Raw genomic sequence first — 26,859 nt, 5'->3', positions numbered from 1 at the left:
GATAACCATGGGACTAGTGCCCAAGACAACAATGAGAATAGCGCTGATGATAACTAAGGGACTAGTGCCGATGTCAACAATGAGAATAGCACTGATAACCATGGGACTAGTGCCCATGACAACAATGAGAATAGCATTGATGATAACAATGACTATAGCTCTGATGATAACAGTGGTACTAGTGCCAACGAGAACAATGAGAATAGTGCTGATGATAACAATGGGACTAGTGCCGATGCCAACAATGAGAATAGCACTGATGATAACAATGAGACTAGTGCCAATGCCAACAATGAGAATAGCACTGATGATAACAATGGGACTAGTGCCGATGCCAACAATGAGAATAGCGCTGGCGATAACAATGGGACTAGTGCCCATGACAACAATGAGAATAGCACTGATGATAACAATGGGACTAGTGCCCATGACAACAATGAGAATAGCGCTGGTGATAACAATGGGACTAGTGCCGATGCCATCAATGAGAATAGCAACAATGAGAATAGCGCTGATGATAACAATGGGACTAGTGCCCATGACAACAATGAGAATAGCGCTGATGATAACAGTGGGACTAGTGCCGATGCCAACAATGAGAATAGCGCTGATGATAACAATGGGACTAGTGCCAATGCCAACAATGAGAATAGCGCTGATGATAACAATGGGACTAGTGGCCTTGACAACCATAAGAATAGCGCTGTTGATAACAATGGGACAAGTGCCGATGCCAACAATGAGAATAGCGCTGATAACAATGGGACTAGTGCCGATGCCAACAATGAGAATAGCGCTGATGAAAACAATGGGACTAATGCTCCTGACAACAATGAGAATAGCACTGATAATAATAATGGGACTAGTGCCGATGCCAACAATGAGAATAGCACTGATGATAGCAATGGTACTAGTGCCGATGCCATCAATGAGAATAGCAACAATGAGAATAGCGCTGATGATAACAATGGGACTAGTGCCCATGACAACAATGAGAATAGCGCTGATGATAACAGTGGGACTAGTGCCGATGCCAACAATGAGAAAAGCGCTGATGATACCAATGGGACTAGTGCTGATGCCAACAATGAGAATAGCGCTGATGATAACCACGGGACTAGTGCCGATGCCAACAATGGGAATAGCGCTGATGATAACAATGGGACTAGTGCCGATGCGAACAATGAGAATAGCGCTGATGATACCAATGGGAATAGTGCCGATGCGAATAATGAGAATAGTGCTGATGATAACAATGGGACTAGTGCCAATGCTAACAATAAGAATAGCGCTGATGATAACAATGGGACTAGTGCCGATGCCAACAATGAGAATAGCGCTGATGATAACAATGGGACTAGTACCCATGACAACAATGAGAATAGCACTGATGATAACCATGGGACTAGTGCCCTGGACAACAATGAGAATAGCGCTGATGATAACAATGGGATTAGTGCCCATGCCAACAATGAGAATAGCACTGATGATAACAATGGGACTAGTGCCCATGACAACAATGAGAATAGCGCTGATGATACCAATGGGATTAGTGCCGATGCCAACAATGAGAATAGCACTGATGATAACAATGGGACCAGTGCCAATGCCAACAATGAGAACAGCACTGATAACCATGGGACTAGTGCCCATGCCAACAATGACAATAGCGCTGATGATAACAATCAGACTAGTGCTGATGCCAACAGTGAGAATAGCACTGATAACCATGGGACTAGTGCTCATGACAACAATGAGAATAGCACTGATGATACCAATGGGACTAGTGCCGATGCCAACAATGAGAATAGCGCTGGTGATAACAATGGGACTAGTGCCGATGCCAACAATGAGAATAGCACTGATAACCATGGGACTAGTGCCCATGACAACAATGAGAATAGCGCTGATGATACCAATGGGGCTAGTGCCCATGACAACAATGAGAATAGCACTGATGAGAACAATGGGACTAGTGCCGATGCCAACAATGAGAATAGCGCTGGTGATAACAATGGGACTAGTGCCCATGACAACAATGAGAATAGCGCTGATGATAACAATGGGACTAGTGCCCATGACAACAATGAGAATAGCGCTGGTGATAACAATGGGACTAGTGCCGATGTCATCAATGAGAATAGCAACAATGAGAATAGCGCTGATGATAGCAATGGGACTAGTGCCCATGAGAACAATGAGAATAGCGCTGATGATAACAGTGGGACTAGCGCCGATGCCAACAATGAGAATAGCGCTGATGATACCAATGGGACTAGTGCCCATGACAACAATGAGAATAGCGCTGATGATACCAATGGGACTAGTGCAGATGCCAACAATGAGAATATCGCTGATGATAACAATGGGACTAGTGCCGATGCCAACAATGAGAATAGCGCTGATGATAACAATGGGACTAGTGCCCTTGACAACAATGAGAATGGCGCTCTTGATAACAATGGGACAAGTGCCGATGCCAACAATGAAAATAGCGCTGATGATAACAATGGGACTAGTGCCAATGCCAACAATGAGAATAGCGCTGATGAAAACAATGGGACTAATGCTCCTGTCAACAATGAGAATAGCACCGATGATAACAATGGGAGTAGTGCCGATGCCAACAATCAAAATAGCACTGATGATAGCAATGGTACCAGTGCCGATGCCATCAATGAGAATAGCAACAATGAGAATAGCGCTGATGATAACAATGGGACTAGTGCCCATGACAACAATGAGAATAGCGCTGATGATAACAGTGGGACTAGTGCCGATGCCACCAATGAGAATAGCCCTGATGATACCAATGGGACTAGTGCCCCTGACAACAATGAGAATAGCACTGATGATACCAATGGGACTAGTGCCGATGCCAACAATGAGAATAGCACTGATGATAACAATGGGACTAGTGCCGATGCCAACAATGGGAATAGCGCTGATGATAACAATGGGACTAGTGCCGATGCGAACAATGAGAATAGCGCTGATGATACCAATGGGAATAGTGCCGATGCGAACAATGAGAATAGTGCTGATGATAACAATGGGACTAGTGCCAATGCCAACAATAAGAATAGCGCTGATGATAACAATGGGACTAGTGCCGATGCCAACAATGAGAATTTGGATTTGGATTTGGATTTATAGAGCGCATAGCTACCCTTGGGCATCCCAGCGCTGAGAGGACTTAGTTTATTCCCCGTGGGGTCGGAGCAGGGAAATGTTTAGGGGAAGAGCCAGGTTTTTAATTTTTTCCGGAATGCCAGTAAATTCTGCTCACTCCTCAAGGGTAGTGGGAGGGAGTTCCATAGTTTAGGCGCGTTATAGGCGAACCTGCGGCCACCCGATCTTGCCTTTTTTATTCTCGGGATGGATGCCAGTACAAGTGAATCAGATCTTAGTTGACGACTAGCTTTGTGAGGTTTCATCAAGGAGCGGAGTATTGGGGGGCCTTTATCTTGCAGAATTTTGTGCGATATGCAGAGCGTTTTGAATGTGATGCGCTCTTTTACTGGGAGCCAATGTAGGCTCTTGAAGGCAGGTTTCGCCGAATTCCGTGCTTTAGTTCCCGTGAGGACTCTAGCTGCGGCGTTTTGGGCGACCTGGAGTTTTTGAGTGACTGATGCAGGGGCTCCCAAGTATAGGATGTTACCATAATCAAGTCTTGAGTTGACCAGTCCCTGCATCAGTAGCTTCCTGGAATGGAAAGGGATCAGGTGGAGGATCTTACGGGCCATACGGATTAGGCCGAAGCAGGTCCCTGATGTTTTCCTGGCCTGGGTTTTGAAGTTGAGGTCCTGGTCAAGCCAGATGCCTAGACTTTTGACTTCTGTTTTGGGAGTAGGGTAGGTGCCCATGCAGGCAGGCCAGGAAAGGTTGACGGGTAATTTATGTTGATTGCCCAGTAGGAGGATTTCGGACTTGTCGCCGTTAAGCTTGAGTCTGGAGTCCGACATCCATTGTGAGATCTCTTCTAGGCAACTGGCCAAGTTTCCTAGGCTAGAGTCAGAGTGGTTAATGGACACGACCAACTGGGTGTCGTCAGCGTACATCACTGACTTGACACCAAAGGGAGTGATGATGTCTTCGAGAGGTGCCATATAGACATTAAAAAGTGTGGGGCTAAGGGAGGAGCCCTGAGGGACCCCACACTGCATCGGTAGGGGTTTGGACGTGGAGAAGCCGTCTGAAACCTGGAATGATCTTCCCTTGAGGAAGGATTTAATCCATGCGAGGGCCGAGTCAGTGATTCCCAGTTGGCTCAGCCGGTGGACCAAGATGGAGTGGTCCACCGTGTCGAAGGCGGCACTTAGATCGAGGAGGATCACAGCCACTGATCCTCCTGCGTCTAAGATGGCTCTCGCCTCTTCGACAACTGCGAGCAAGGCGGTGTCGGTGCCTTGACCCGGTCTAAAGCCAGTCTGGGAGTCGCGTAGTAGGTGATTGGACTCCAAAAAGGAGGATAGCTGTTTGTTAGCTATTCGTTCAGCCACTTTACTAATCCCTGGGAGGAGGGAAATCGGCCTGAAGTTGGCGGGGTCTAGGGGGTCCAGGTGGGGTTTCTTCAGGAGGGCCTAGACCGTCGCCTTTTTCCAGTTGGCTGGCACGGTGCCACTCCTGAAGGAGGCGTTTATTAAATAGGTGAAGGGTTGGGCAATGGTGGGGGCGACCAGTTTCATCTTGCTGATGGGGGCAGGGTCCGCTGGTGAGCCACTTTTAACAGCTTTCAGGGTTTCTAAGAAAGCTTCCGTGGAGATTTGATCAAAGGCTCGCAGGCAGGGAGCCTCCGGCCGACGGGGGGGTGCGATAGGATGAAGAGGAGCAGAGGGTGAGGGGAGTGAGGTGAGTATTTTGTCGATTTTTGCGGAAAAGAAGTTGGCCATTTGATTACATCTCACGCCTTCAGGGTCAGGAGGGGGGGGAGGGTCCTGGATTTTGGTGAGGAGCCGAACTATGCGGTATGTTTCCCTCGCTGAGTTAGCAGCTGCCGCAATCTTTCCTTCGAAGAAGGTGGCCTGGGTGGATTTAATTGCGGCTTTGTAGAGCTTGATAGCGGTTCTGTATTCGATTTTGGAGGCTGTGGACCAATTTTTCCTCCAGGCGCGTTCTAATTTTTTGCAGCTCTTTTTTAGGGAACGGAGTTCCTGGGAATACCAGGGATAGTTGGTCGATTTGTTCCTGCTAGGCATTGGTTTGGGTGGCAGAATGGCGTCAAGGGATTGATGGATCCAATCCTGTAGCTGAGTTTCTGCTAAGGACGGGTCTTCGTCCAGGAGAGGGGAGGTGGAGGATAGAACCTGAGCCCAGGCGCTTTTGTCCAGTTTTCTCCACGGGCGATCTGGGGGTTGGGGAGGGGGCTTACCCATAGGTTCTGTGGATAGCAGTAGCTCGAATGGGACCAAGAAGTGGTCTGACCATGGAGTGGGGATAGGGGGCCTAGCTGTGAGACGGGGGAGGTTGGAGAACACAGGATCCAGCAGGTGACCTTTGATGTGGGTCGGGAGGTTGTTAAGTAGTTCGAGACTAAGCGAACCTAGGTCGGCTTTGAGGTCCATTGCCGGTTTATTGGAGGGGTCGTCGAGATGGAGATTTAAGTCTCCCAGTATCGTAAAATTCGGCGTAGTACAGGCCAGGGAGGAGACAGAGTCAATAAGAGACTCGCAAAAGTGGCGGATTGGTCCAGGGGGGCGATAGACTAATAGTCCCGAGAGTGTGAGCGATGGTGGGCGACTCACTGAGAAAAGGATGTTTTCGCAGTCCAGTATGGGACTATCTCTGAATTGACATGCGAAATAGTCTCTGTAAATAACAGCGATTCCTCCGCCGATGCCTACAGGTCTGTTGTGAAATTTAATCAGGTAATCCGGTGGGAGTGACTGAACGATATCAGGCTCTGATCCTGCTGCGAGCCATGTTTCCGTAAGGAATAGAATTTCAATGTCGGAGTCTTTCAGGAGCAGATTAATTTCCGTTTGATGCTTTGGGAGGGATCTGCAGTTAAGCAGGGCCATATTGAGGGAAGTGTGTTTCGAAGTTGGCTCTGGATGGAAACTGTACGAGCATGAACGACAGCGAGAGTTCCCTTCAGCGAGCGAGATCGAGTTACTGCAGGAGGGGGTTGGGGGAGTTCGGAGTTCCAGCAAGTTGTCCCTGGAGTAAGTGGTGGTCTGGGGAGGGCGAACCAGGGGTCCGGGCTCTGGGCGCGGTCTGGCGCGGACGGGCGCAGACGGGCTTGCCTTAGGCGCTCCCGCTGCGCTCGTCCGCTGCGTTTCCTGAATAGACACATTTTAGTAGAGAGGGGGGGCGTGGTCAGCGAGATGGGCGTGGCCTGAGTGCCCGACCAGGTGTCGTCAATTAGGCAAAGTTCCCAGCGTCAGCGCTAGGGTCCGCTGCGGGGGGGTGCTCAGGGAGATAGGCAGTGGGTTAAAAACACACACAATATCAGGTGACTCCAATATTTAAAAAGCAGGCAATCTCCCGGCTTCCGCCTCAGGAGCAACAAACAGTCTTCTGGGCGCGTTAGTGATCAGCGCGCCTTTTGTACTGAATGCGGGGGGCGTGGTCAGTGAGGTGGGCGTGGCCTGAGTGCCCGACCAGGTGTCGTCAATTAGGCAAAGTTCCCAGCGTCAGCGCTAGGGTCCGCTGCGGGGGGGTGCTCAGGGAGATAGGCAGTGGGTTAAAAACACACACAATATCAGGTGACTCCAATATTTAAAAAGCAGGCAATCTCCCGGCTTCCGCCTCAGGAGCAACAAACAGTCTTCTGGGCGCGTTAGTGATCAGCGCGCCTTATGTACTGCATGCGGGGGGCGTGGTCAGCGAGGTGGGCGTGGCCTGAGTGCCCGACCAGGTGTCGTCAATTAGGCAAAGTTCCCAGCGTCAGCGCTAGGGTCCGCTGCGGGGGGGTGCTCAGGGAGATAGGCAGTGGGTTAAAAACACACACAATATCAGGTGACTCCAATATTTAAAAAACAGGCAATCTCCCGGCTTCCGCCTCAGGAGCAACAAACAGTCTTCTGGGCGCGTTAGTGATCAGCGCGCCTTATGTACTGAATGCGGGGGGCGTGGTCAGCGAGGTGGGCGTGGCCTGAGTGCCCGACCAGGTGTCGTCAATTAGGCAAAGTTCCCAGCGTCAGCGCTAGGGTCCGCTGCGGGGGGGTGCTCAGGGAGATAGGCAGTGGGTTAAAAACACACACAATATCAGGTGACTCCAATATTTAAAAAACAGGCAATCTCCCGGCTTCCGCCTCAGGAGCAACAAACAGTCTTCTGGGCGCGTTAGTGATCAGCGCGCCTTATGAATAGCGCTGATGATAACAATGGGACTAGTGCCCATGACAACAATGAGAATAGCACTGATGATAACCATGGGACTAGTGCCCATGACAACAATGAGAATAGCGCTGATGATACCAATGGGACTAGTGCCCATGCCAACAATGAGAATAGCGCTAAGGATACCAATGAGACTAGTGCCCATACGAACAATGAGAATAGCGCAGATGATACCAATGGGACTAGTGCCCATGACAACAATGAGAATAGCGCTGATGATACCAATGTGACTAGTGCCCATGCCAACAATGAGAATAGCGCTGATGATAACAATGGGACTAGTGCCGATGACAACAATGAGAATAGCGCTAACGATAACAATGGGACTAGTGCCCCTGACAACAATGAGAATAGCGCTGATGATACCAATGGGACTTGTGCCCCTGACAACAATGAGAATAGCATTGATGATACCAATGGGACTAGTGCCCCTGACAACAATGAGAATAGCGCTGATGATAACAATGGGACTAGTGCCAATGCCAACAATGAGAATAGCACTAATGATAACAATGGTACTAGTGCCGATGCCATCAATGAGAATAGCAACAATGAGAATAGTGCTGATGATAACAGTGGGACTATTGCCGATGCGAACAATGAGAATAGCGCTGATGATACCAATGAGACTAGTGCCCATGACAACAATGATAATAGCGCTGATGATACCAATGGGACTAGTGCCGATGCCAACAATGAGAATAGCACTGATAACAATGGGACTAGTGCCGATGCCAACAATGAGAATAGCGCTGATGATAACAATGGGACTAGTGCTAATGTCAACAATGAGAATAGCGCTGATGAAAACAATGGGATTAGTGCTCCTGACAACAATGAGAATAGCGCTGATGAAAACAATGGGACTAGTGCTGATGCCAATAATGAGAATAGCGCTGATGATAACAATGGGACTGGTGCCGATGCCAACAATGAGAATAGCGCTGATGATAACAATGGGACTGGTGCCGATGCCAACAATGAGCATAGCGCTGATGATAACAATGGGACTGGTGCCGATGCCAACAATGAGAATAGCGCTGATGATAACAATGGGACTATGCCGATGCCAACAATGAGAATAGCGTTGATGATAACAATGGGACTAGTGCCGATGCCAACAATGAGAATAGCGCTGATGATAACAATGGTACTAGTGCCGATGCCAACAATGAGAATAGCGCTGATGATACCAATGGGACTAGTGCCGATGCCAACAATGAGAATAGCGCTGATGATAACAATGGGACTAGTGCCGATGACAACAATGAGAATAGCGCTGATGATAACAATGAGACTAGTGCCGATGCCAGCAATGAGAATAGCGCTGATGATAACAATGGGACTAGTGCCCATGACAACAATGAGAATAGCAACTGGTGATAACAATGGGACTAGTGCCGATGCCAACAATGAGAATAGCGCTGATGATACCAATTGGACTAGTGCTCATGACAACAATGAGAATAGCGCTGATGATACCAATGGGACTAGTGCCGATGCCAACAATGAGAATAGCACTGATGATAACAATGAGACTAGTGTCGATGCCAACATTGAGAATAGCACTGATAACCATGGGACTAGTGCCCAAGACAACAATGAGAATAGCGCTGATGATAACAATGGGACTAGTGCCGATGTCAACAATGAGAATAGCACTATTAACCATGGGACTAGTGCCCTTGACAACAATGAGAATAGCACTGATGATAACAATGACTATAGCTCTGATGATAACAGTGGGACTAGTGCTAACGAGAACAATGAGAATAGTGCTGATGATAACAATGGGACTAGTGCTGATGCCAACAATGAGAATAGCACTGATGATAACAATGGGAGTAGTGCCGATGACAATAATGAGAATAGCACTGATGATAACAATGGGACTAGTGCCGATGGCAACATTGAGAATAGCACTGATAACCATGGGACTAGTGCCCTTGACAACAATGAGAATAGCACTGATGATAACAATGACTATAGCTCTGATGATAACAGTGGGACTAGTGCTAACGAGAACAATGAGAATAGTGCTGATGATAACATTGGGACTAGAGCCAATGCCAACAATGAGAATAGCACTGATGATAACAATGGGACTAGTGCCCATGCCAACAATGAGAATAGCACTGATGATACCAATGGGACTAGTGCTCATGACAACAATGAGAATAGCGCTGATGATACCAATGGGACTAGTGCCGATGCCAACAATGAGAATAGCACTGATGATAACAATGGGACCAGTGCCGATGCCAACAATGAGAACAGCACTGATAACCATGGGACTAGTGCCCATGCCAACAATGAGAATAGCGCTGATGATAACAATGGGACTAGTGCCGATGCCAACAGTGAGAATAACACTGATAACCATGGGACTAGTGCCCATGACAACAATGAGAATAGCACTGATGATACCAATGGGACTAGTGCCGATGCCAACAATGAGAATAGCGCTGATGATAACAATGGGACTAGTGCCGATGCCAACAATGAGAATAGCACTGATAACATGGGACTAGTGCCCATGACAACAATGAGAATAGCGCTGATGATACCAATGGGGCTAGTGCCCATGACAACAATGAGAATAGCACTGATGAAAACAATGGGACTATTGCCGATGCCAACAATGAGAATAGCACTGATGATAACAATGGGACTAGTGCTGATGCCAACAAAGAGAATAGCCCTCATGATAACAACGGGACTAGTGGTGATGATAACAATGAAAATAGCTCTGATGATAACAATGGGACTAGTGCCGATGCCAACAATGAGAATAGCACTGATGATAACAATGGGACTAGTGTCCATGACAATAATGACAATAGCACTGATGATAACAATGACTATAGCTCTGATGATAACAGTGGGACTAGTGCTAACGAGAACAGTGAGAATAGCACTAATGATAACAGTGACTATAGCTCTGATGATAACAGTGGGGCTAGTGCTAACAAGAACAGTGAGAATAGCACTGATGATAACAATGAGACTAGTGCTGATGACAACACTAATGACAACAAAAATAGCGCTGATGATAACAATGAGACTAATGCCGATGACAACGAGACTAGTGCCGATGACAACACATAAGAATAGCACTGATGATAACATGACTAGTGCAGGTGGCAAAACTGCATGATTAAGAGACTGTTACTCAGGGTCCGCACTGCTTATTCATAGGAGACACTGTCCTAGACTCACATGCCTCTCATCAGTGTGCACACTGGTCTTTAACCATATTCCTCCAACAGATTCTAGCACATTATTACAGGTTAATATGTTCCTTGTGAGGCCTCCTAACTCCTGCCATTGGGATTTAAGTTCTGCCACTATGTTGATTATAATTCCAGTGTTTGAGCATTGTGCTTTTTTTTGGTAACACAAAGCCATCTCGTGCTTTACCTGTATTTTTTATTTTTTTTGAGTAACGTTAAAAGAGCCAGTATGCGCTGTAGAAATGGCTTTTCGGTAACAAAAAGCATTTGCAATGCAATAGGTCTCGCATTTACGCGAGTTTGACCTATTGGCATTGTAAATGACAATGGCTTTTATTTATGTTTCAAAAACCAAAACATAAATAAAAGGCAATGTCATTTACAATAGAAATAGATCAAACTCTCGCAAATGCGAGACCTATTGCATTGCAAATGCTTGTTTCATTCAGAGACTGAATCTACAAGATCTGGCAACAGATGCTTTCTCACAAGACTGGACTGTGAGGGATAGTTTACTCTTTTCATAATGAATGAGTCGTGGCTTAGACAAGGCACCATGAAGAAACTTTAGTCATTATGACCTACTTTTTACAGCAACAAGTATAGATTCCAGCAATACTTGAAATCTAAATAGATTGTCCAGTGATGGTTCCTTTGTTTTTCCAGATTCCACAACATCAGAGCCGCAAGTTGATTATGAATGGCATTTCTGGGAGCAGCAGCCTGGAAAAGTTTGGCCCGACTTTGTCAACCGCTTGCACTTTTATCAGACGGTGCAAATCCTTCCACAGATATTGGGCTCCTAAATCATCCAAAGTTTACAAAACAGCATGACCAGCAAAGGTTAGCAGGTGCAAAATGGACAAATGCATCAGTACTATTTTTTGTGGTAAATCTTTTTTTGGTATCTGTGGCCAGTCAGAAAAAATCATACAGAACACTTAACATTTATTGTTTTTCAGTGCGACAAAACATGCAGGGACTATGGCAGATTTCTTAGTGTGTAGACTATTATGCGGAGCACATTTTTTAACAGAAATAGGAACACGCATTGGTGAATTCATTAGGTTTCACCTATGTGATTAATAATACGTTATTTGTTGCGGTAAGTTGTAGCTTGCTGAGTAGTTGCACAATATAAATTACAGAAAGTCTGTTAAAGTGTTAGTACTTGTTTATGTACAAAAAGGCAATATATTGTGCTGTTACTAGTGGTATAGTGCAGGTAAGTAATAGCAACATTTCGAAAAATTAAATGAAAGAGGGAAATAATAGAAATAATTGATGTAATGGCAAAATTATGTGTTTAGAGGAGTTCTGACAACTTTTGGGCCCAGTGCCACTGAACCTGCTGCACCATGCAAATCATGCCCCCAGTGCCTGCATTTGTGACTGCCTTGTTTAGTAGAAAAAAATCGCATTATTTGGTGTTTAGAGGGGTTCCTAGAGCCTTGGATCCCAGTGTCACTGCGCCTGCTGCACCATTGAAATCAGGACCCTGGTGCCTGCAATGTAACTGCACTTATGACTGAGTATTTAGTAGTTAAATAGGGCAATATTTCGTGTTTCAGAGTAGTTCTGACTACTTTTGGACCCGGTGCCACTGCACCTGCAGCACCATTGAAATCATGGCCCTAGTGCCTGCTAAATAACTGCACTTATGATTGCCTGTTTGGTTGTAAAACTTTGAAATAATTTGCGTTTAGTGGGATGCCTAGAGCTTTTGGCACTGGTGCTACTGCACCTGCTGCACCATTCATATCATGACCCTATTGCCTGCTAGATAAATGCACTTGTGACTGTCTTGTTTAGTAGTAAAATGTTGCAATAATCTGGGTTTAGTAGGGTCCCTAGAGCGTTTGCCCTGAGTGCCACTGTACCTGATGCACCATACAAATCAAGTCCCTTTTAACTGCAAGGTAACTGCAATTGTGACTGCCTCTTTAGTAGTCAAATATAGCAATATTATGTGTTTAGAGGAGTTCTGACAACTTTTGGGAGCCCGGGTGCTACTGCATCTGCTGCTCCATTCAAATCATGACCCTGTTGTCTGCAAAGTAACAGCACTTGTGGCTGTCTGCTTATTAGTAAAATATAGCATAGCTCTTGTATATTAACTTTATTTTTTAGAATCAATCATTTTTATTACGTGATACACATCCAAAGTACACAGCTCAACTGCCTACAACCATCGGCCGGCAGAGCGAAACGGAATGGTCAGTACACAGCGCACAGGTCTACAGCCCGGAGGGCGACCCCGCAAAAAGATGGTTTAGTGTAGAACAGACCTGCAAGGCAATTGGTCATGTATCACTTTTATAAATATTGAAAACAAAACAAATAGACAAACCCCCAACCCTCAAACCCCCCCAAAATCCCCACCCTCTCCGCATCAGTCTCGATCCTCCAAGCCTAAACACCCCGGTGTCAACAGTCCTAATCAGAGATGTGTCAAACTGCCCCAGTGGCCCCTGCCGGTTCCAGAGGGATAAGCTGAAGAATTTGTAAATATTTGGGGCACGTGACTTCCCTCAATTCCTTTGACAGAAGCTGCAAGAAAGGACTCCAGATCTTAGCATATTCTGACCTCTTCGCATCAACGCTGAGCGATAGGCCCTCCTTCGCGAGAAGGTGCCATAGCCTCCCTATCCAGTCCCTCGGGTCCGGCGCAGCCGGAGAGCCCCACTGCGCCAGAAGAACCTGCCGCGCCACAAGCAACGCTAACGCAAGTTGTCTGCCCCGCAACGAGCGCAAGGGAAAGGACCTGGGGTGAGGAAGACCCAACAGCGTATACGCAGGATCTAGTGGGAACGTGATCTGGAACGCCTCATCAAGATCATCCAAAATCGCCGCCCAATACCGCACCAGATTCGGGCAGCGCCACAGCAAATGGTCTAGGGTGCCAGGATGACCACACCCCCGCCAGCAGAGGCCGGACTTAGTAGGATCCCAAGACTGAATGCGCGCCGGAGTATAGTACCAGTATGCTGCCACCTTATAAGCAGATTCCGTGCCTGTGTCAGACGCTGTATGATGGGCGCGGTAGAAAATATGCTCCCATTCCTTGCGCGTTAGAGGGCGCCCCAACTCAGTCTCCCACCTAACCTGCGCCTTCGACCGCTGCTGCTTAGGACGCGCCATTATCATTGCGTACAATTCCGATATGAGTTTCCGGTCATCTTTCTTACAAACCAACCAGCGCTCAAAAGTGGTCAGGGGACGCGACATCAAGGCGAAATTAGAAGGTTGGGTCACCCAGTGTGCTAATTGCGAGTAATGGAAGGTGTCAGATTTCGGCAAGTCAAAATAGTCTTTGCGCAGTTGGGCGAAGGGGATCACGCCATACGAATCAAAGAGGGAGCCCACCCTCTTACACCCCTCCTCTCTCCATCGCTGAAAGACAGGAGATGCACATCCCGGCAGAAAGTTAGGGTTGTCCACGATAGGGGTCATAGGGGATGGAAACGTGGTCCAACCCCTAGGGCCAGCCAACTGATCCCACACTTTGAGAGTCGGGGAAGTCACTGGCAACGAGTAGAGGCCCCATGCCCTATGCTTCCGTGGAAGCCAGAGTTCACGCCATATATTACACCCAGCGACCGTCTGGTCCATAAAATTCAAGTGTTTGCTGGACAGAGGCCAATTCCACTCCGTGATATAGCGCAGGCAAGAGGCTTGGTAATACGCACTCAAGAGCGGAAAGCCCAGCCCCCGCTGCCTTCAGCGAGGTAACAAGGGATAAGGCGAGCCTCGGTCTCTTATTATTCCACAAAAACTTATTAGGAAGCCACTGCAGCCTCCGGAGAATACCCGGTGGAGGCTGTGCAGGGAACATCTGAAACAAATAAAGGACTCGCGGAAGCACAGTCATTTTTATCGCCGTGAGTCTCCCATACCAGGCCAGATTAAGGTGAGACCAGTCGGATAGCGACCTGGTAGTTTGATCCACCAGCAGACTGTAGTTGAGGATGCAGTTTTAGCAATGGAAGAGGTCAACCGGATACCCAGATAGGGAATGTCAGAATTCACCCACTGGAAGGCAAAGTCACACTGCAAGTCACGAACCTCTTCCTCAGGGATAGAGAGATTAAGAATCTGCGATTTTGAAAAATTCACTTTAAACCCTGCCACTATTCCAAAATCATGAAGCTCCCTCGCCAGGTACCGCAGGGTGGTGTGCGGGTGGATAAGGGAGAGAATAACATCGTCCGCATATAGACTGATTTTGTGTATGTCGGCGCCAAACTTAATGCCCTCAATATCCAGATTCAAGCGTATTCGCTGGGCAAAGGGCTCCACATAGAGCGTGAATAATAGCGGAGACAGGGGGCACCCCTGCCTCGTCCCCCTGGAAATGGGGAAGAGGGAAGACCTACACCCATTCACTCTCACCGATGCCTTAGGGGCTGCGTAAAGACATTGCACCCAGCGTATAAAATTCTCACCGAGACCAAAAGCTCGCAAAACGGCAAACAGGTAATCCCAGTCCACTCGATCAAAGGCCTTCTCGGCGTCGATGGAAAGCAGACAAGCCAGAGCCCGAGACCGGTGAACCAGGTCAATGAGATGGAGAATGCGCTTGGTGTTGTCCCCACCCTGACGTGTAGGAATAAAGCCTGATTGATCCGGGTCTATGATACCATCCATCAGAGGGCTAAGGCGCGCCGCCAGAATACTCACAAATAACTTTGCGTCTATATTTAAGAGGGAAATTGGCCGATACGAGCCACAATCCCTCGGATCCTTCCCGGGCTTAAGGATGACCGTAATCGCGGCTTCCGACATGGAGGGAGTTACCTCCCCAGTATCCAGAAAAGAGTTGAAAAGACGCGTTAAAAGTGGAGCCAGCTCAACGCAAAAGGTTTTAAAAAACAACGCGGAAAAGCCATCCAGCCCAGGCGATTTGGCTATCTTGAGACGGGCTATTGCAGATACGACTTCCTCAATGCGGATGGCGGACTCCAATGCGTTGGCCGAGGATGCAAACAACGGTGTAATGCGGCAGGATGCGAGATAAGCCTCCCTCCCCACTGATCCTGTCACCTCCCTGCTATACAAGCACTGATAGAAGTGGCGGAAAGAATCCACAATAAGGGCGTCAGCGGTATGCTCAACTGCGTGGGAGTCCCTAATGGACTGTATCGCTGTCCGCTGTCCGCTGTCTGCTCATTTGCAACCTATGGGCTAACAGCCGCCCCCCTTTATCCCCACACAAGTAAAATGTATGGCGCAAGCGCAGAAGTGCATGCTTGGCCCTATCGAGGTCTAAATGCTTCAGCATGCGCCGCTTCGTTTCATGCTCCCTCCACACCCTAGGCGCACCTGTTCTTTTGTGGATAGACTCTAAAGCTCCCACCTCCTTCTCCAGCTCTGCTCGCTTAGCCTTACACAAACGCGTGAACGCAGCAGTCAGTGTGATGAATTCTCCCCGTACTACCAGCTTGAGGGCCTCCCAAACAGCTGCTAAAGACGTACTCCCTTGGTCATTATCTGCCAGGTAAGCGACGATCGTGTCCCGTATACGAGTAACTATCGATTCCGAGTGTAGCAAAGAATCGCGCAGACGCCAACCAGGAGGTGAGGGCCTCGTATCATGAGAGTTGAGCTGCACCGATATGAGGGCATAGTCGGAGAGTGATCGGGGGGTGATAATGGCATCAGATAAGCAGGGCAAAAGGGATGTGGAGGCGAAGAAATGGTCGAGGCGGGCATAGGTTTTATGCGCGGCAGAATAGTAAGTGTAGTCTCGCTCAGTGGGGTGTTGTACGCGCCAGACATCATGGAAACCGCCATCACTCATCCACTGCTACCCCCCCCTGCGAGAGGGCGCCCGTACGATGGGTCCGCTGCTCAGACCTATCCATACAGGTATCCATCACCACATTCAGGTCCCCACCCACTAAAATCAGGGCGTCTGGGGAAGCCAAAATCTCAGAAAAGGCCATTCTCAGGAAGGGTTCTTGATTCTCGTTCGGGGCATACAACGACCCTATAGTGAAATGCGTGTCCCCCCATTGCACACGGATCCAAAGGAATCTCCCCTTAATCTCGGCAACGTGGAGAGAACTTTACACTGAGCATGCGCGCTAAAAAGGATCGTAACCCCATGCTTTTTAGCCGCGCCTGAATACCACAACTGAAGAGGGAAGCGCTTGTCTCTCATCCGCTTAGTGTCCTTAGAAAGGAGATGAGTCTCCTGCAGCAGACACACGTCGCCCCCCGCGGCCTCCAGGATAGCGGAGCACTTAACAGGACTATTTAAGCCCCTAACATTCAGGCTCACCACCTTTAGGCTCCTACCCATAGAAGTCGGGGAGGGAAGAGCCATGACCTAGTCGCAGAACACCAGAGCGATAAGGTGGGCAGGAGGGCAGTAAGCCCAGGAAATACATCTCCCAAACCCAAGTGAGAACTGATGCAGAGCCCCAACACATTCCCAAAAACAACCCCACCCCCCCAACCCCACCCTCCTCCCCCAAACCCACACGACACAACAAATACGGAAAATACAGATTAAAAAACACAGGACACAGGAGCCCTGGGAAGGGACAACAGTCTGTCACAAAGATCAAACTATGAGGGGAACATGGCACCATGGAAAATGACACCGCTCACTGAAGGCGATATACATCCAACCCCCAAGGGGTAGTTGATGGTAAGAATGCTCAACCAAGGTCCTCTCTCCTCTGGCGCCGAGAAAGAGCCCACCTGATGCCAGCCACGCGTAGCTCATGGAAAGCCGTTGTTGTCCGTCACCTGTGCCACTGATGTGACAGCCGCCTCCCTCTCCATAAGACTAGTGGACACGTCGGGCCTCGAGGACTGAGGGGATCGCCCAACCCGCTGCCAGCCATCCGAGCGCCTGCGCCGCCGCGAGGGAGCACCTGCCATCCCAGACGGAGAAGAGGGCCGGTCCAACCCCAGGACTTCATAAGCGGCATCCAAAGAACAAAGCTGGAGGAGTTTGCCCTGATATTTGAAGATAAGACAAAACGGGTGACCCCACGAATAGGGGATGCCTTTCTCACGGAGATGATTAGTGATGGGCTTAAACTCCCGACGTTTAACCAGGGTGGAAGCAACTAAGTCCTGAAAGAGTGTTGGCTGGTGACCCCTAAACTGCACAGGGTTGAGATCACGGGCCTTCCGAAGGATTTGTTCCTTAAGCTGGAAATCGTGCACGCACACCAGAATGTCCGGCGGGGGAGCCTTAGCACCTCTCGGCAAGCCAACATGGTGCACGCGATCCATCTGAATTTCCCGCTCTTCCCCCTCCCCCAAGATCTGCCGAAAGAGCTGGAGAACATATTCGCGGAGATCGTCCCCTTCTCCTTTCCATGGCACAGCCCGGATTCTGATGTTATTCCGTCGAGATCGGTTTTCGAGGTCCTCGACGTGGGCTTGCAGATCAAGGTTTTGTTCTGTGAGACGGATAACATCCTGCTGGAGCTGATGCAAATCGTCCTCACGCCCCAAATCATGCTCCTCCACGTAGCAACGCGCTCCCCAAGGGCGTCCACGTCGTGCCGCACCTCACGGACATTGGAGGAGAGCTGGAAGAGAAGCTCCAGAATATCTTCCTTAATGGCGGAGAATAAGTCAAGCATAAATGCCTTAGTGGCCGGCTGATCACTATCCTCAGGCGGCGGCGAATGTGGACCCGATTGGGAAGAGGACGGGTCCGTTGACTTCTGCAAAGCGTCTTTTAGGGTCTTGTCTCGCCTATGTTTGGTGGACGAAATGGCATCGAAATGTGGCACCCACGAAGTCACCAGTCCAGCAGAGCCTGCGAACCAGGAGGGACGTGGACAGCGCTATGTCACCTCCTAAGCCCGCCCCCAAGCACACAGCAGGGCCACCACCACCCCACCGACCGTCAACACACAGCCCGAGCACCACCTCCACGAGGACAGCCGCCCACCGGCAGCCGCAGGGTAGAGCGCACCACCCCCGCGGCAAGAGCGGGACACCCCTGCACCGTAGGCCCCAGGAGACTCCACCTCTCACAGCACGGCTCACGCAAGTAGGCGCCGCCCGCCGACTCACGGGCCAAGAGCCGGCCCCCGGAGACCAATAACGCCCGCCTCCTAGGCCCAAAGCCACCACCAAGTCCAGTTAGTGTCCAGGCAGGGGGGGGGGAGCGCACAGCCACAGCTCGTACCCCAACGTGGCCACACTAAACAAAGGGGGGGCACAGACCGTCCTACTCAGCAGCATTCCACGAGGCCCTGCAGTGAGGACCCACACGCGCTCCACAAGCGCGTAGCCCACCGTCCGCCCAGGCACGTACGGGATCCGGATGTGTGCCCTCCTGGCCAAGCGCGCCGAGCACCGCTGCACCACGCGCAGTTCTGATAGTACTGGCCCACTCCCCAGCAGCACCTGCGGCAGAACACGGGACAAAAGACACCAACTCGGATCTGCCTCTCTCAGGTCTTCCGGATGCCTGATGCGACCCGCTATCCATTTCGTAAACCATTGGAGTTGCGCGGCATGATAATAGGCCTCAAGATCCGGCAACGCAAGGCCTCCCTCTATTCTAGGCTGCTGCATAGTGGTCAGGGCAACCCTCCTTCTCCCAGATACCCACAGGAACCCTGTAATTAACGCGTTAAGCTGCGCAAAGACCTTGCCTGGGATCCAGATGGGGAGCGTCCCAAAATAATAGAGGAACCTCGGTAAAGTGACCATCTTCACCAAGGCAACCCTACCTGCGACAGAGAGCGGAAGAGTCCCCCAAAAGTCGAAACACGCTGTGGCACTGCGCAACGCTCGCCCCATTTTGCCCTCCAACAGGTCATCACAGTCATGATAAATCCGAGTTCCTAGGTAAGGCAAACAATGGGTTTCCCGTGAGACGTCCCCTACACTCCGTTGGTTCAGCCCGCCCGACTTGGTGGGGAACAAACACGACTTGGCCCAGTTCACGTGGAGCCCCGCTGTTCTCCCCAAGATCTCTAACAAGCTCCCCGAAGCGCTTCCCCAGAGTCTGGTAGAAACAAAAGCAGATCATCCGCATACAATGCTATATGCTGCACCTGTCCCTCCACCAACGGCCCAGAATAGAATCTCCCCATCCTGGCATGAGCAGCCATGGGCTCAATTGCCAGAGCAAACAGCAAAGGGGACAATGGGTACCCCTGCCTCGTCCCCTGAGCAACTTCACAGGCAGCAGAGATTATACCCCCTGTCCTAACCCTGGCAGTGGAAGCACTGTACAGCAGCGTTGTCCACTGTATAAATTGTTCTCCAAGGCCAAATTCCCGCAAAACATTAAAAAGACAAATCCAACTAGTCGCACACTGCTCGTCCTACCAGCGTGTTACCTCAAAGCATTATGGTCCATGAAGTCAGCATCAGCGAGTGCGCCTCTGCCAGAGTATTATTAAAATTAAAGTCGCGTTGGCCATCCCTGGACACGTGTTTCGAGGTTATTATCTCTCGTCAGCAGGGAATAGGCATGTGTGTAGGGTTGCTGCGTAGACGGCCAAAATTGTTCTCAGGTCCAGTACCGCTCGTGGCACTCAGGTGCGTAACCATGAGCTCGTCAGCCCCACCGGCTCAAGGGAGCCTGAATATTAACACAAATCCAATTGGTCGCACACTGCTCGTCCTACCAGCGTGTTACCCCAAAGCATTATGGTCCATGAAGTCAGCATCAGCGAGTGCGCCTCTGCCAGAGTATTAAGCAAAATTAAAGTAACGTTGGCCATCCCTGGACACGTGTTTCGAGGTTATTACCTCTCGTCAGCAGGGAATAGGCAGGTAACAACCTCGAAACACGTGTCCAGGAATGGCCAACGCGACATTGATTTTTGCTTAAGACTCTGGCAGAGGCGCACCCGCTGATGCTTACTTCATGGACCACAATGCTTTGGGGTAACACGCTGGTAGGATGAGCAGTGTGCGACCAATTGGATTTTTGTTTATATTCAGGCTCCCTTGAGCCGGTGGGGCTGACGAGCTCATGGTTACGCACCTGCGTGCCACGAGTGGTACCGGACCGGAGAAAAGTTTTTGGGCAGCCTACGCAGCAACCCTACACACATGCCTATTCCCTGCTGATGAGAGGTAACAACCTCGAAACACGTGTCCAGGGATGGCCAACGCGATATTGATTTTTGCTTAAGACTCTGGCAGAGGTGCACCCGCTGATGCTTACTTCATGGACCACAATGCTTTGGGGTAACACGCTGGTAGGCCGAGCAGTGTGCGACCAATTGGATTTTTGAAAACATTAAAAAGGTAGGGCCACTCCAGGCTATCAAAGGCCTTTTCAATATCGACCGCAAAAATGCAGGCTTCGTCTTTATCATATGTGTCGGACTCCAAAATGCGCATGAGTCTGCAAACATTCGTTGCAGTATTCTGAGATGGTATAAATCCAGCCTGATCCCTGTGAACCAGCGTCGGCATATGGGGCATCAAACGGCTAGCCAATACAAGACTTAAGATCTTATAGTCCAGGTTAAGCATCGCGAGGGGTCTGTACGAGGAGCGATCCCAGGTGGGTTTGCCCGGCTTGAGAAGGGGGACTATGATGGCTTCACGCGTGGAGGCAGGGAGGACACCCTCATGACGTGCTCTATTATACAGTGCCACTAGACAGGGAACCAGAACATCGGCATAGGCCACGTAAAATTCCACTGGCAGCACATCCGTACCTGGTGTTTTGTTCCTGGCCATGTGTTTTATAGCGCTACGTACTTCACCCGCCTCAATGTCCCTACCAAGGGCTTCAGCCTCCTCTGGCTCAATTTTAGGGAGGTCAGCCCCGGCAGGAACCCCTCGTCCCCAGGAAGTCCAGGGCCCAGCCTGCTCCGATATAACTCGGTGTAATAGTGCAAGAATTGGTCATTAATACCCTGTTGGGTGTAGAACACCTCATCTCCCTGGCCCCTCAGTTCTAAGATCACCGTCCCTCTACACGCTGGATTGGCCAGTTATGCAACCAGTGCACCGGACTTGTCGCACTCTGCATGCGCCCTATCCGTATAGGCCTTATAATCGAAACAGCGCAATCTCTCGAGTTGAACCACCAGCTCCTCTCGGGCCGCAAGCAGCCCTTCATGCTTGTCTGGGTGCTCTGGGCGCTCCTGCTCCAAAACACGTAAACCCCTGTTCCGTCTTTAGGACATCCTGCAGCAGCACTCTACGCGCTACCACCACTTCTCCTATACAGCGTCCCCTACCTACTGACTTAAAAGCATCCCATTCAACCAGCAGAGAAGATGCTGTGTTGGCATTAAGCCTGAAATATTCTTCAATGGTGTTGCCTATAGCATCTCGGAACACTGAATCTTACAATGTATCTGGTCTGAGTTGCCATGTGGGAATGGCAGGTCGGTCTCGCAACCAATGCAATTCCACCAGCAGCGGGTTATGACCAGATGACGTTCTAGCCAAGTATTCACTATGCACCATCCCCCCATGGACGTCCGGAGAGCAAAGAACCGAGTCCAGTCGTACCAGGTCATGTAGTGTCGAGAAGTAAGAGTAATCCCTATCTGTTGGGTGATGAGCCCTCCAGGTATCAGTCAGTCCCCATTGTTGTTGCCAAGCCCGCCTCGCCTCAGCCAGTCTGTGTACCGGGGCATCCACAATGGGAGAATGGGAGCGGTCCAACGAAATGTCAGTGATGCAATTGAAGTCGCCCCCCAGGAGCACGGACCCTGTCAACAGGGGAGCTAGCCTCCCCAAGAGATGCACAAAAAATGAGGCTTGATCAGTGTTAGGGGCATAGATACTCCCTAGGACAATGTCTCTTCCATCTAAGCGCCCCGCTACCACAACATATCTGCCCTCAGGGTCAATAAGCTGGCCAGTGCTCTGGAATGGAACTGCCGCTCTGACCCAAATCAGTGCGCCCCTCGCAAAAGCCGGGTATGTCGTGCAGAACACCTGCCCTCGCCATCTGCTCTGCAGGGCTAAGCCCTCTTGTTTAGTTAAATGCGTCTCCAGCAGTAGAGCAATCTGCACCCCTCTCCTTCTAAGATAGGCATGGATCTTATGGCGGCGCGTCATAGTATGCATCCCCCTAATGTTCCAGGACAAGCACTTGATACCTACGGCGGTTCCCATGGTGCGGTGGCATGTATTCTGTCCTCCATATTTCCCCCAGCGGCATGCTTGGCCCCGAGAAGCCCCTCCCCCCAACAGCCCATAACCCCCAACTCTCATTCCCCAGGACAGGTTCCCTTAAACTAGTTCCCATCCAAACTTGTACAACCATCAACTGTGCACAAAGCGGTAGTGAGACGTGCGCTGACACTTTGGGACCCGAAGCCCCCCCCCTCGGTCCCTCCCCTGTTCTGCACCAGTATAGTGCTGAGCAAGTGGTACCACCCCTCCCTCTCCGCAGATCATAAACCCTGCACCGAGCAAGCCTGGATAAAGTTGCATGTCTGCCTCACCCAGCCGTCATCTGCCAGTTCAGCCAAGTAGGTCCGCCGTTCGCGGAGTGATCACTGGCAGCTCAGAATCAGAGTCTCCATTTGTGTTTCCAGGTGGAGAGGTCTCAGATCCACCCAGCACTCAGCTAGTGGAAGCAGAATTCAGGCTGACTTCCCCTTGACTGATCTCCGCTACCGCCTGCACAGCTCTGTCCCTCTCAAGGCGGCGATCCGACAACGAGAGAGCCCTCGGCGGGCTTGTGTGCTCAGGGGAGCCCCTCTCTATGTTGCTCGCTGCAGAACTCCGCCTGGTCCTCGTCTGACATGTCTCCAGCCATTGCCATGCATCCTGCGGGGAGGTGAAGAAAAGTGTGCTGGAGCTGTCCACCACTCTCAAGCGCGCCGGGAAGAGCATGGTGTATGGGATGCAAAGTTGGATCAATTTTCGTTTAAAAGCAATGAAGGAGGCACGCTGCCTCTGGACCTCCCTAGTATAGTTCGGGAATATCATCACTTTGGAGTTCTCGATTTGCAGCTGTTGCTTCTCCCGGGCTTGCTGCAAGAGGTGGTCTCTGTCACGGTAATGCAATAGTCGCCCCACCATCGGTTGCGGAGATGCGCCCGGCATGGGAGGCCTAGCCGGGACCCTATGACCTCTCTCAAGGGCAAAGAACGGAGACAGACCCTCCAGAGCAACTTCTGTCCTCTGTCCTCAACCACCCCTCCAGATATTCCGCCCGATCCGGAACTCCTACTATGCGGAGATTATTCCTGCGAGAATGCCCTTCACTGGCCTCCTCTGTCAGCTTCAAGACCCCAACTTTGTCCTCCACCTGTTTCACGGAGCACTGCAAGGTGGCCACTACATCCGGGACTTCCTCCAGTGTTTTCTCGTCGTTTTCACTTGCTCCTTTAGTTTCCTATGGTCATCTTTGAGCAAGGTGAGGTCCACCCCAATGACGTCAATTTTCGTCTCAAGGGCCTCTCTGGACGAGGTGATGGTCTGCATTATATCGGCTAACGTAGGGCCTCCTGGGACAGCAGTAGTCGGGTGTTCTGGTACGTCATCTTCATCATCAGTCTGTTGCCCCACGCCTTCCACCTGGAGGGCAGCGAAATCCTTTTTCCTGGATACTCGGCCCATCGCAGCGGGCCCCGAAAGGCTGCGTAGTACCCCACCAGAAGCGGGATCCCGTGGGCTTCAGTACCGTCAACTCGCCTGAGCGGCCTCTCCCAGTGAGCGGGGTACCGTAGTATGGGCGAGCCCCCAGGCAAGGGCGTGATTGCTCAGGGCAGCGGAGCCCAGCCGCGAGGGCAGTTAGGCCTGAAAGCGTCAGCACTCTGTCTGGGCTCCGCAACCCCTCCAGCAGCCAGGGAAAGACAGAGAGTGCACTCTCGCACAGCACTTTGGTCCTCTTGGGCAGCACAGCAGGGGGAAAGTGCCCAGGGAGCTCAGCGCGCACTCACTGATGTCCTCCAGTCCGCCGAGGTTCCTGCACCTCACCCTCAGTGCAGTGATGAGCTCTACAGGACTGGTCTCTCTCATGCCGCATCAGTCCCCGTTGACCGCATCTCCCAACCAGCCCGTACCGGCAATCAGACGCAGAGGTGGTCGTCGGGGCTCTCTACAGGTCACCAGTGCCCCAGGGAAATTTCATTTATATATATCAACAGGAGTATAACCCATATACCACTTTGAGATGTGGGTAGGTATGAGAAATAAAGGATGACAGTTCTCAACTGGTATGATTATACAAGGCAATTATAAATGCATGTACATGACATTAGCAGGGAGGAGAAATGGAGACTCAGGCAAAAATTCTATTAGAAAATGCGCTAGGCATCAAATGTTTATAATCATAAGGATGGTTTAAGGCAAATTACAGTTGTAGCAGCACTGTAGGCAACAATTGCAAGTGAAGAGAACCCGAATTGGACTTGGTGCTGAATGTGTAAGTGACACACAAAGTGGCGACGCAAGTGACAATTGTAGAATCAGCGGAAAACGGCGCAACAAAACATTAGTGACAGAATATATACAGTGAGTGTATTGTGGTTCAAGTAATTAATGAATAAGTATTTGCAATAAAGAAAATCATTTAAGAAGAACCACAAAAGAGAAAATGCGCTATTATTTGCGCTGAACGGTCGATGGCGTTTCGATCCTTTGATTCAGGATCATCTTCAGGACCGGGTTGTTGAGTTAAAAGACGGTGCTGTACAAGGGGGCAAAAAAGAGGGTAGGGGTAAGGGGGAGCACGTGTGGCGCGGGAAGTAGCAGGTAGCCAAGGGGGCGCTGGACCTGGAGGAGGAAGCGGGGAGAGGAGAATAACAAAGGTACTGGGAAGGGAAGAGAGAGGGTGCCAGGATCAGAGAGGTGCAAGACCGCAGTATAGATGGACGAGGCTTGTGAGTGCGCGGGAGAAGGGGTGGCAGAAAAATAGGAAGTGCTATGGATAGAGGAAAGCGCAGGGCCCCAGGAGCGCGGAGGGTGGGGAACATACGAGGTGAAAAGGCGATGAGCTTGTGTCACGAAAATGGCTGAGGGCCATAGAGGTAAAAGAAGAGGGGGAAGATAGGGCGAGAGGATGAGAAATTATGTACCAGTATGGGCACACAACGAGATCCGGATGGCTCAGCATAGGGTGGATCACGTAACAGGGAACAAATCAGGTGAAAAGCGCAGGGACCGGGGAGCGCGGAGGGTGGGGAGCAAATGATGTGAAAGTGAAGTCGTGAGCAGGCGGGTGGCTAAACAAGGCGGTGAGCTTGTGTCACGAAAAGGCAGAGGGCCATGGAGGTAAAAGAAAAGTACCTGTATGGGCATGAAACGAGATCCAGATGGGTCAGCATGGGGTGGATCACGTCACAGGGAGCAAATCTGGAAAAAGGGGGGGGGGGAGAAAGGAATCAGAAAAGGCGGGGAAGCGAGGGGAAAGGTACCGAGGGAAGCGCAACGCTGGGGATACCTGGGAGGAGAGGAGAAGGAAGCATCAGTGGATCCAAATTGGAGGAACGATCTCATCGATGATCGAGCGGTCTAAGAAAACGGCCGTGTCAGGGGTAAAACATCGGCGGGAATGGAGGTAGAACATTTTTTCGGGGGTCCGCAGTGCTTACCGGTAGTGAAACCCTTGAGAGAAAAAGACATGGAAGGTCAGCGGGAGTGCTTGAGCGGGACGAAAGGAGAGGAGAGTGGCGGTATCAAGAGACTTACTTGGTAGCATGAGGGGATTGAATCCTGGTGGCAGCGAGGGCGTGGGGGAAGCAGCTCCTCGTTCGGCGTGTGAATCGGTAGCCAAGTGGCCACCATAGGGGAGTAGAAGTAGGGCCGTCACGTCGGGGATCACGTGAGCGCGGTAAAAAGGGGGCGGGCTGGGAGACGTGGCGTAGACAGTGGAAAAAAGACTAGAACACGGGGGAGAGTAAGGTGTGACAGGTAATGGAAAGGAAGAGGAACTGCAGAGAAAGGTGAAGAGAGAAAAGAAATGAGTGAGAATATAAAAAATAATGAATATAAAAATTATAAAATGTGAATATGAAAATTATAAAAAACTATTTAATCGCGGGCTGTGAATAGTCATATGAAAGGAAGCATGTCTCATACGGGGTAACGCGAGGGCGGCAGGTGGGAGGAGGAGGGTGGGGGGAAAGGATGGAAAGGGGGAGGGGGCTGTGAATTTAGGAGGGAACAGCGGGGAGGGTTCTAACAAAAACAGAACAAATATCACAACGGTAGTTCAGAGGAATCTCAGAGTAAACATAGAGCACAGATGCAATTTGAGGGAGAGATACAGTCTAGGTAAGGCAGAGAAATGGAATAGGAGATTCAGAGTACAATGGTGCTATTCCATTCATCAATAGTGTTGAGGCCTGTGTGGACGGAGTTG

The 26,859-nt window shown here is 50.2% G+C and overlaps 1 long non-coding RNA gene across 1 annotated transcript in view; it reads right to left on the bottom strand.

Annotated features, from left to right (window-relative positions):
* The window catches only part of LOC146783843 (uncharacterized), a 315,198-nt gene extending 288,921 nt beyond the window's left edge, over window positions 1–26,277 (bottom strand). Inside the window, exon 1 of the long non-coding RNA XR_014970392.1 lies at window positions 26,187–26,277. This is a non-coding gene — a long non-coding RNA (uncharacterized LOC146783843). The remainder of the gene's footprint in view (window positions 1–26,186) is intronic.
* Between the last annotated feature and the right edge of the window lie 582 nt (window positions 26,278–26,859).

The sequence above is a fragment of the Triturus cristatus genome, chromosome 11 (genome assembly GCF_964204655.1).
Source record: "Triturus cristatus chromosome 11, aTriCri1.1, whole genome shotgun sequence".
Lineage (NCBI taxonomy): Eukaryota > Metazoa > Chordata > Amphibia > Caudata > Salamandridae > Triturus > Triturus cristatus.
Note: the sequence above shows the minus strand (reverse complement) of the source record. Positions and strands in the feature narration are given on the sequence as shown.